Raw genomic sequence first — 12,385 nt, forward strand, 5'->3', positions numbered from 1 at the left:
AAAAAAAAAAAAAAAAAAAAAAAAAAAAAAAAAAAAAAAAAAAAAATCTATCCCTAAGAATAATATTTAATCATATTCAGGAAGTTTTTTGGTTTTTTGGTCCCAGTTCTCTATTTAATTGTCATCAAAAATGATAATTTAATAATGACTCTATATTGCATACTTCAAAATTATACATTAGACCAGATATTTCAAGGGCATTTTTTGGTAATCACAACTGATTGTAATTTTCACACTCTCAATTGCATTCGTAATTAGTGAGAACCATGACAATCTGTCAATTGCTTTTATTCATTAAGGTATTAAATAAGCCAACATTTCTCGCTTAATTTTCTAACAATTTTGCTTCCAACGTAAGGTCTAACATTCATATACACTATACCAGAAAGACAAAATGTATAACCTAAAACACTTCTAAAATTTTGATTCATTTTAACTATTTTGTATTTTGATTGAAAAAAATCTGTACTAGAATCTGCATTTATAAATTCTAATGAACATTTCAGAAGTTAAGTCAATGAATTATTCTCTTTTAAGATTATTTAATGTTTCAAGTAGAATTTCCCACTTTGCTACACTCTCAATGATACAATTTTTGTTGTGATAGGAAAACACAGAAAGTTAATGATTCTTTCCAATTTGTTCATTTTCATCTCTTATGCTTGCTGCTGTTTGGTTCCCAAGTGCATTTAACTGGCAAGTTCAATGAAGATTTGGCATTGCACCATTTGATGAAAGCAGAAAAATTAGGTTGCCAATTACATATGTGCCCCTTATGTGCACTGAATTCCCACTGAATGAAGTGATGAGCCAAATTAGGAACTCTTCAGCAGTGGTACCTAAAAAGTAAAATTAGTGCCTAGGGAAGGTAAAGAGATCATTTTTCTTTATAATGCAGTTACTATAATGAACTGTATGTTTTAGAAAGTGGATTCACTTCAAAATATTTTCAAACAATATAGATGAAGTATCAGAAAATAAATTTAAAACTTGCATTTCTTTTTTTTATCCTAGCTATTTATCGTCCTTTGATTTACTTCGTACCCTGTCATCATTATCCAGTCTTTATGAAGAAAGCTAGATGAAGGCCACTTCTCTTTGCTTTAGCCTAATAGTATAAAATCAATAGTATAACAATAGTATAAAATAAATGAAAAAATAATTGTAAATTTGTTATTAACATTCTGAATTTCTGGGGCACTTGGGTGGCTCAGTAGGTTGAGCATCTGACTTTGGCTCAGGTCATGATTTCACAGCTCCATGAGTTCCTGAGTTAGAGCCCCACATCTGGCTTAATACTGTCAGCACAGCGCCTGCTTTGGATCCTGTTACCCTCTCTCTGCGCCTCCCCTGCTCACACTCTCTCTCTCAAAAATAAACATTAAAAAAAACATTCTTAAATTATACTTTTTTAAAATGTTTACTTATTTTTGAGAGAGAGAATGTGGTCTCACAAGTGGAGCAGAGGCAGGAGAGAAAGAGAGAATCCCAAACAGGCCCAAGCAAGCTTCTTGCCAAGCTGGATCTCACAAAGTGTCAGATCATGACCTGAGCCCAAATCAGGCAGCCTGGTAAATTATCCTTTTGTGATAACTGTTATAACATGAATGTGGTATTATAAGTACCTTAGAGCAAGGAGCCTTAATGGAGATCAAGGCTAAAACTTGCACATACTTCAAGATCAAGGACTGATGAAAAAGTACAAGATAGAAGACAGGAGAATTGACCAAACTGTAGTTCAGGGTCCAGAGGGCACAGGAAAAACTCCATTTTAATATGGTATTAATTGGGGCAACCTCCAGGTAGACAGAGCACAGTAGACAAGAATTTAGATAGAATTATCTTTCAGAACACTGGGAATGGGGACTAGTAAATGTCTTTTCACAGCAGAAATCCTGCAGAAAAGCAGGGTCGGTTCATGTTCTTACTCTGTGAATGAAACTAAAAGGCCAGCTAGGTCAACTGATCAGGATTTCAGAGAGGAATCCTTGGCAGAATCTAAGTCCAGATGACTAGGTCGTAATACTCTGCATGAGCTGTCTTTGATCTGGGAACTACATAGACACCAAGGTTCCATCCCATGCGCAAATGTGATAGCAAGACTATTAAGGTGCTTGTATGCCACTGTCCTTGTCACTGGGCTACCAAGTCCCAGGTTTACAAAGTGAACCAATTCTGAGCCCATTTTAATGGTAAGAATGGTAAGCAGAAGGTGTGTGTGGAGAGGCACCACGTACCCAGTAATTGAGGTAATCCTGAATTTCCAGGAGAGATTATCCACTTTAGAAAGCTAAGAAAAGTTGAAACTGAAGCTATAGCAGGAGGCAAGAAATGACATTAATATTAATGTTCTCTGAATTCATTCCTCTGTTTTTTAAAGGAAGTGAACTGTATTAAAAATAATGTTTATCAACATAAAAAAAGGGAATTTTTATAAGCTAATTCACCAGTAGAAACTTTTCCTTTCATATAATTTTCTTCTTTTTGTTTATATATCCAAATGTGATTAATGAGGTCTTTTGGAGTATAACTTTAGGATTTCTTACCTTCACATGAGGTAATTTTCATGTTTAAATACTTTTTTTTCTGATTGAAATATTAAAAAGTATTTAATTAATTGGTTCATTTGTTGATGTCTATGGGTTACATCTATCAAAGTGACTTTTTTTCTGAATTTTTGAGTTGTTCTATTATGATTGTCCCCAGGCATCTATGTGTTTGTAGGAATTTCATTAAGAAAAAATAGAACTGACACTTTTTTAAAGAAAAATAATCAATTAAATCATCTCTAAAAATAGTGTATTGATAAAATCTGAAATTATAACAATAAGTTTATATATAAATAATATAACTAGATTTAATTATAATAGAAGAACTGTAACAAAGCTGTAATAGTACTTTTGTACTACTTAGGTATATAGTAAAAACAGACAATGCAAATAAAATAATCTAAACCATATTAAACCAGTACTTAAGCAGGTTGGAAACTGGTCTTACCATCTGTCAGTTTCTATACTGGCAGTTTCACAAATGAGTACTCTTTTTAACAAAACATCACAGCAGGAGATACAGACATGTGAATTGTAATTAAAATGTGAAAAATGCATTTCCTAGTTTTTGTGATTTGTATAAAGCTTCTCTTATATTGTGAAATTCTAGACATATGAAATTATGCAAAATGAAAATCATTTTTATTTTGCCAAGTCTATACATTGTTTGACCAAATTTTTTACTTCAGTAATGAATGCACATGCTGTCATGAATTAGAGTGTTTTTCCTTTATGTCTGGTTCACTCAGTAATGAGATTCAATTATTTTTAATCATCCAAATGTAGAAGATGAAGAGAAATAATTTGTATATTTTTATTCAGTCTAGATCTGCTGAGGACTAATTTTATTGCTTTATAATATTTACTTACTATCATATTATGTAAATAAGAACAATCTTGAATTTTATTCATTTTCTGGAAAAAATAAACCTAAATTAGATAGTAAACTCTGTAATGGAATAGTTGCCTACATTTTATATCTGGGTGAATAGCAGTTTCTCTGATTTCTTAGCCTTTACATACCATACAAATCAAAATATACAATGTTTGGAGTGTTACTATTGTTAATGCTCTGTATCAATTGCTAAATATTGAATAAGTGTTTAAGAAATCAGTAGTGATGTAACTCAAGTTAAAAGCATATTAACTGAAGTTAAAATAACCCAATAACATTCAAATAGATCTTAATTTTTATTTTAACTCCCATCTTCAACATCTTGGAGGTTTTCTAGAAATTTAAGTTAATGTTAAAGATAGCAAGTATTCTAGGATGTATGGGTGGCTCAGTCGATTAAGCTCCTGACTATGGATTTGGCTTAGGTCATGATCTCATGGTTGGTGAGTTCAAGCCCTAGGTGTTTGGCTCTGGACTGACAGCCAAGAGACTGCTTGGGATTCTCTCTCTCCCCTCTTTCTCTGCCCCTCCTCTGCTCATGCCCACAACCCCCTCCCCCACTCTCAAAATAAATAAAAAACTTTTTTTTTTAAGATAGCAAGTATTCTTGACCTTTGTCATTATGAGATTTATTACGTGCATGTATGTTATATATCCAAACCCATTTTTTACATCATAAACCAACTACTGGGGTGTAACAATGCTTTATTTGCAATGTCTTCACTTCCAACTTTTTCTCCAAATGTCAACATTTTAACCAATGAGATAGGTACTAGGATAGTGAATTATTAAATCACCATGTAATTGTAGGTTGCAAATATGGCTGCCACAAAATATCCTATCCCATATGTACCTCTTACAAGGAGATGCTGAAACCATTCTGACTGAGTAGTAAGTAATGATTATGTCCCTTCTGCTGAACCTGAGAAGAACATTTGGACGGCCTCCACCAATAGAATATTATGAAAACAATGTTATGTAATTTCCTAGGTTAATTCAAAAATTTCCATTCACCTTCTCCCTGTTCTTTTGGGACAATTGCTCTTGGATCATAATCACTTGTTATAGAGATCATGTAAGGGACCTATAGACCTATGGAAAAGAACTGATGCCTTCATCCCTCAGTACCATCTGACAGACTCCACATGCACCCAGTACCAATTTGTGAGCCAGGTAAGTGAGCCATCTTGGAATTAGACCCTCTAGCTTCAAAGCTAACCACTCCAGCCAGCCATTTGGAGTAAAAACAAGCTATGGTCATTTTTTACTGCTGCATAACAAATTTACCACAAACATAGTAGCCTAAAATAAAATTCAATTTATTAGATCACAGTTCTATGAGTCAGAATTCTTGCAAAATGTGGTTAGTTCTCTGCTCAGTGTCACAAGCCTGAAATCAAGGTGTTAGACAGGCTGAGTTCTCACTGGAGGCTCTGGGTACAAATCAGCTTCCAAGCTCATTCTGGTTGTTGACAAAATTCAGTTCTTGAAGTTGTAGTACAAAGGTCTCTGTTCCATTGACATATGGCTGCTTCCTTCTACAAGCCAGCAACAGCAGCTTTGTATCTTTCTCATGCTTCAAATCTTTAACTTCGTCTTTTTCCCCCAACCAGAGAAATCTCTCCCATAAGACTATAAGCCAATGGTGGGCTCCTGATTGATTTACTCCTCATTAGATCCCTAGTGACCAGTTGAAGCAAAATAATGTGTGCTCAGGTGAGACAAGGTGGTGTGTGTAAGACTTGAGATTTACTCTCTTTATCATTTCTTGAAAATTGTATGTACTAGAGAAGGCTTCTTGTTCATTATTCCTTTAAAAGCCTTTGTTTCCCTCCAAACGATTAGAAGTCTTTTGTCTTTGAACATATTTTGTAAGTTATCTTTCTTCTAAACTGACTGGAAAAGTGATGGTTGCAGAATCATTGGAGCAACTAGACACATAATATTCAGTCATAGGAAGCAGTGTGGTAGGCTCTGATGCAAGAGCAGAGCAGGTTGTCTGAGTCCATTGAGGCTTCCAGGACAAAATACCATTAGCAGATGGTTTATAAAAGACAAATTTATTCCTCATACCTTTGGAGGCTGGGAAGTCTGAGGTCAGGGTCCCAGCACAGTTGTGTTCTGGTGAGAGACCTATTCCTGGTTCATGGCCAGTGCCATCTCGCTGTGTCTTTACATGGTAGAAGAGACAAAGGATCTCTGTGGAGTCTCTTTTTATAAGAACCATAATCCCATCCATGAGGGTGGGCCTTCATGACCTAAGCACCTCCCAAAAGCCCCACCTTCTAACACCATCACACTGGACTTCAGCATTTCAGTGTATAAATGGGGGTGGGGGGCATAAACATTCAGACCTCGGCACAGGTTAAGACTTAGGAAGATATATAAAACCTCAGAATAAACTCAACTGTCTCCAAGAGGCTGGAAGTGAGATTTGTATTACTGTGTTTACATTTTTGGCTCATTAATAAATAAACAGCTATCAATTAGTTTTCTTCTCCTTCGTATACTGTGGTCACGTCTATGAGTGAAAGTTCCAGCCAATAGAATGCCACATATCTGAAAAATAGCATGAGATTTTGGTGTATTGGATGACTCTGGTATAAGGCTGAATCATAGGAAGTAAATACTGAATAAAAACTGTAATGATAAAAGAGGTGAGGAAAACAAGAAAATTCATCATGAAATAACTCTACAAGTAGTCCTGGTGGAGAGACTTACTAGATAAATTAAGCATAATCATTCATGTAGTCATGCAACATAAATAGCAAAAGTTAAACAAGTTATATATTTATTACTTTTTTCCTAGAAAACTAAATAAAAGTGACAGACTAAGAGTCAGACTAGGCATACTGGAAGAATATATTCATTAGCATGATAGATATGGATTATTTCAAGATCTATATTAACTGTGTTAATTTCTCACCAATCTTGTGTTCTTATTAGCAAAGATCTGTAACACATCTTTGCTTAAAATTATAAAAAAAAGTAAAATTTGAAGGGATCTTAATCATTCAACAAATTTGTGTTGAAATTGTTAAACAAGACAAATATTGGCAACCAAAATGGGGGGAAAAATTCTCACCATAGAGACAGTCATGGAAACAAATGATTAGAATACAATATAAAGTACAATACAAAAGGTCTTCAAGGAAATAATCCATTAATACATTAATTACATTAATTACAGCAATTTATGGACAGTATTAATTGCAGCAATTTATGGACAGTAACAAATGATTCCAAAAGTTAACTCTCAGTCTTCATTTTTATTTTAGTTGATTCTGGATTGTAGTGACTTTGTACTGTGTTGATCTAGCTAAACTGAAACCGTGTTTCCCAGAATTCCCTTTCCTGCATTGGAGTTGCCAGAAAAAGTCTTCATGAGATCTGGGTGGAAGAAGCAACTTTATGCGTGCTGAAGTTTAGTAAAGGGAACCGGATGCTGTTTCAGCACGCACTCCTTGTTATTCATCTGCTAGCTTACCTCTGGTTTAGGGCAGCAGCTATACCTGCAGCTTTCTCAGCTCCTGCTAGGACTCCTCTTTTAACCTCTCAGAGTGTACATGTACAAGGGTATAGGAAGCTGCATTGTGAAGAGTCCTTCTGCATATCACCATGTGCATATCACATGTAATGTTGAGGTTGGGGGTGGCGGGAGACAAATGTAGGTAGAGATTATCTTCTGGAAGTCCAATTTATCCTTATGATTCCAGTTTATCCCAGCTGACCCCACCATGCACACAGCTTTTCTTCCTAACTGCCAGTTCTGTTGATCTCAGTGACTTTAAACCCACCAATAAATTCAGTGGCAATGGGCTTCCATAGACTTCTCAGCTCACATAATTGAATAAGATCTAATCCCTATAATAAATCCATATGACTTAGTCCATATGACTCGTATTACTTCTGCTTCTCTGATGAAACACGTACTTACAGGATACACTTTGTGGAAAGAACCAAAAGAATACTGAAGATTAGATGTGGATGGTGAGGAAAGAAAAGAGTCAAAAATGGCTAAATCATAAATTACCATAATTTTAGACATTTCCTCCATTTGGCTTCTGGGACAACACAGTCCCCTGTTTTCATTCCAAACTCTCTCCCTATATATTCTCAGTCTCCTTTGCTGGATCCAACTGACCTCCATGACCTCTAAATCTAGAGTGTTCCAAGACTCAAGACTTAAAACTCCTGTTTTCTATCTATACTCACTGTTTTGGTGAGCTCATTAAGGCTTAGGGTTGAGGTACCATCTGAATGCTGATGACATCCAAATTTCTATCTTTACCCTTGAACTCCTAATTCACGTCTACCTGCCCATACTGTGTTCTTGCTTCTATAGAGAAACATCTCAAGCTTAACATATGCAAAGCCTTCTGAGTTCCTCCAACCCCTGTTCTGTATGTGGTCTTTCCTGTCTCAATGTCCACCCTATTCTTCTGGTTTTTTTTGTTAAAGACCTTTGGGAATTCTTAGTTTCTCTTTTTCTTTTCTAGTATGTTAGAAAATCCTGTTGACATTATCTTCACGTCATATAAAGTATTCAACCACTTCTCCAAGCTTCAGCAGCTATGACTTACTTATTTTAAGCCACCATCATCTTTCACTGGGCTTATTGTGATAACATTCTAACCGATCTCTACATTTACCTTTGTCCCTCACAGTATATTATCAGCACAGTATGCAGAGTTATTATGGTAAAATCTAAATCAGATCATATTACTGTTCTCAAAATTCTTCAATGGCATTTTATCACATTGAGAGTAAAAGTTGTCAGAAAGGTCTACAGGCCCGGCATTTCATAATTTCCCTCCCATACCACCACTATTTGTTGTTGCATTTCCCTTTGTGAATCAATTCCTGGTTACCTGCAGGAGTCCCTTCTTACCTTCTTTCAGACTTTGCTCAAATGTCCTTTCAGTGAAGCCATCTCTGGCTGTTAAATCTAAAATAGTAATTCTACCACCACACACATGGTCACATCCACTTCTGAGTCCTCTTGCCTGTTTTATTGTTCTTTAGCATTTATCTCTATCTAAACAGTATATATGGTATACATTAATCTTATTCATTGTCTGTTTTCCCCACTAATATAAAAGATAATGAGAACAGGGATATTTCTGTACCTACCCACGTGCCTACAGGAGTGCCTTGCTCATACTGATCCTCAATATTATTTGTTAAATGAATAATGAATCAGTGAATAAAAGCACAAGACCATACATTCAGTGCAGAAGCACACACAGGAAGTGCAGCAAGGGAATAAGAGGGTTTCAACATTATCTTCACTGACTTTTCTGAAAAACAGAAGCAAATTTTTGCCATTTTGCATAAACTTTAAACATTTTTATGGAAGTTTTTTTCTAATTTCACTATTTATGAGGCATGTGTTAATTGAGAAATGTGTCTTCACAGTGATTCTAAAAGCAGATGGCATTCATTCATTTATTCCTCCAGTCCACAAATATTTATTGAGTGTCTACTATGTGCCAGGAACTAGATACAAAGGTGAATAATAAATATTCACAAACTTTAATTAAACATTGGCAATATACTAGGCAGAGTGCTAAGTAAGCTATGGAGATAGAGAAGTAAAAGATATAGTCCAGATAGCTGATAATCTAAAAGGAAACATGAATAAATAAACAGATACTTACTAAACTGTATGTTGATGGCTCTAGCAGATGCAAAACAGGATTTTTAAAATTATATAATATAGGTATAAATAACCCAAATTTAAGGGGTGGGTTGTCAGGGAAGGATTCCTATCAGATGTTATATATGGCTTGAGTTCTAAAATATACCTTCGGCCTGACTATATAAATTATGTTAGATACATGGCAGCAAAATAATTATTCCATTCTTTGAGTTTAATAAGTATTTGTTGATTTTTTCATATTCAAATAATCTTGTGTTTGGGAGTATTATTATTAAACATTAAATTTATGAAGCTAATTTTATTTGATGATAATTAACATAGTGTTATGTTAATTTCAACATAATGATTCAATAATTCTATATACAAAACTATTTTTAATCTACACTTTTTATTTTTTTACTTTTTAAATTCATTTAAAATAAGATGAGATTGCTAATTCAGAAGTCTTAAATGTTTTTCAAGATTCACATGGACGTATTCACATGGACATAAAGAAAATATTTATGCCACCTATATATTTGAGAATCTCTGTCAAGAAAAATAACACAGTGGACACATATTCCTGAGAACCATAAAGATGAAAAATTACAGTTCTATAATTTCCCTTTTTATCTTGAGAATCAATAGATGAAAAAAATCACCTATTTTTCTAGTCAACTTCTCATTTATTTAATGTTTTTATTTAGCTGACATCAAAACATTATTTTTATTGTTTTATTTTGAAATCCTTTGTTCAACTAAAGTGCCTCAATGAAGAAGATAATGTACTGTTTTGAGGAATCATTGTATGTTGGAACAGTTGTTAAGTTATGCGTTTGGTGCATACCCTGTGGCTACTACTTAGGGGAGACACAATTAAAAATAGACTGGAAGATATACTAAAAAATAAAAGATAGAAAGAAATAGACTGAAGAACATTCACAAGTTTAAATTGAATCAGAGTCTTCTTCCCAAACTCAAATGGTTATGCTAATGTGCATATTTCACTCAATATTTTTATATATCATACATTTTTTGAGAGTTCTATTTTTATCCATATCCTGCATAAATGACAGCCTCAAAATATAGGTCAGAGTGTTACTAACTGCTTAGAGCAAGTATACACTCAGAAATTTCTTTTCCTAAAGATCCAGCTAATGAGAGGTAGATAATTGGACTTTTTGAAATTTAGATGTAAAGTTATAAAATATCTAAAGGTCTATATCTTATAGCTATAAACACATATAAGCTTTAACTGTAAACAATGAAAATCTGCCTAAAAATGATTCATATCTAAAATTTTAAGGATTATACATTAAATTAGATCTGTTAGAAATACCACATCTTGATAAAATCAGATCATACAGCTGTAGGATTAGATTACCTATAAAAAGTCACGTTTTCCTTGTAATTATAATGTCCAGATTAATACTGTGTTACTTGCAATAACATGACTCACCTGCTTTTCCAAGTCAGAGCATGAGACTGTGATTTTTGTGTTATCCATTCAATTTGGTTTTTTTCTTCTAATGAAGGCACATCTGTCATTCGTTGTGTTAATGTTCAATGTTCTAGAAAAAATATGCCTAGAGCCTCACTGATTAACTACTTGAAAAAAAATTTTAAGGGCAACATAAGTGCTGAAGTATATAGAATGTGCTACCATATTAAATATGTGTTCATTAACAAAAATAAATTTAAAAAGAGAGTGGTTTTACATTTTCAGGACAATAGCAAGTTATGCCTCAACAATCTGCATGAAGTTATGTTCCTAAACATTCTTCCGCTCAATACTCTGTAAAACTCATAGAGTAGTATTAGTACCCTCACATTTTTGAGAGACAGAGCTTACCTAAAGTTTTTTTTTTTTTTTCCTTAATGTAACTGCAGGATTTTTAATTTTTTTGCAGAAGATATAGTTGTAGAAAAAAAACTATATAATACATTTTACAGAAAAGGATTCCTTGCTTTAAAAAAAAAAGCAAATGTTTTTAAAGGTAAATAAAATATTTCTCCTTTATTTACTATGCCTTTAATAGTTTCCTGTCTTTCTTCTTCTCCTTGTTATCCCCCTTTCTTTTCTTCTCCTTGTTGCCATCCCTCACACTCCTATTTCTTTTTCTTCTTTACCATAATCACAATGGCTGCCTTCAACAGAGGTCTTACTCATATGGTGGATACTATCTTATTCCTTCAAATATCTCAATCAAATGAATACATTTTTAAATAAAACCAACCACAAGATGGACTACACTGTAACTCCTTGAGTTAAGCATGTAACTCCATTTTCAAGAATTAAGCTACCAGTTGAATACATTATTTCCAGCATCTGGAAGCCTGCCTCCAAATCCTTAGAACAAGGTCCCATAGAATGGTAGTATACATCTCGCAGAGTTTTCAGGGAATATTTGCTGGTTAGGCAGTGTGCTAATGCCATCATAGAAGTAGGGTCACCATTTGAATTCTTTTCCTTCACATTCTTCTATATTTATAGACAACCTTAGCCTTGGTTGAAAGAGAAAAAATATGATTAGATAGTTTACATGTCTACTTCAAAAAATAAAACAATAACAAAAACCAGGGGAAAAAGCATGCAGCTGACTATTACTAAATGCTTATTTATTTTTGAGACAGAGACAGAGCATGAGTGGGAGAAAGAGCAGAGAGAGAGAGACAGTCACAGAATCCCAAGCAGGTTCCAGGCCTGACACGGGGCTCAAACTCAGGTACAGCTAAATCATGACCTGAGCCCAAGTCAGATGCTTAACGGACTGAGACACCCAGGTGCTGCAGCTGACTATTGCTTAAATAGAAGGTATATCTTATAAAAAAAGAAAAATATGGTTCTACTGTGCAAATAAGAAAAACGCTTAGACATAGCAACTTATCCAATAAGAGGCCATGAAATGTTGTAATTAAGATCGCTGCCTTTGCACGTTGCACAGAACTGACATCAATCCTTGCTCCACATTTTACTAGCCGAGCAACTTTGGGTAAGTTACTTTGCTAGTTCTTAATCCCCACATATATGAAATGACAGTAGTAATAATATTTACTGCCCCTGGGTGTTTCAGGGAATTAAATAAGAGAGAATTGGGGTGCCTGAGTGGCGCAGTCGGTTAAGCGTCCGACTTCAGCCAGGTCAGGATCTCGCGGTCCGGGAGTTCGAGCCCCGCGTCAGGCTCTGGGCTGATGGCTCAGAGCCTGGAGCCTGTTTCTGATTCTGAGTCTCTCTGACCCTCTCCCGTTCATGCTCTGTCTCTCTCTGTCCCAAAAATAAATAAACGTTGAAAAAAAAAA

General features: G+C 34.6%; 1 long non-coding RNA gene across 1 annotated transcript in view; it reads left to right on the forward strand.

The window, feature by feature from the left end:
- Positions 1-12,014: 12,014 nt before the first annotated feature.
- Positions 12,015-12,385, forward strand: part of LOC121032459 (uncharacterized) — a 32,977-nt gene continuing 32,606 nt past the window's right edge. Inside the window, exon 1 of the long non-coding RNA XR_005791291.1 lies at positions 12,015-12,078. This is a non-coding gene — a long non-coding RNA (uncharacterized LOC121032459). The remainder of the gene's footprint in view (positions 12,079-12,385) is intronic.

Source organism: Herpailurus yagouaroundi, unplaced genomic scaffold (genome assembly GCF_014898765.1).
Source record: "Herpailurus yagouaroundi ecotype Mexico unplaced genomic scaffold, PumYag 28, whole genome shotgun sequence".
Classification (NCBI taxonomy): domain Eukaryota; kingdom Metazoa; phylum Chordata; class Mammalia; order Carnivora; family Felidae; genus Herpailurus; species Herpailurus yagouaroundi.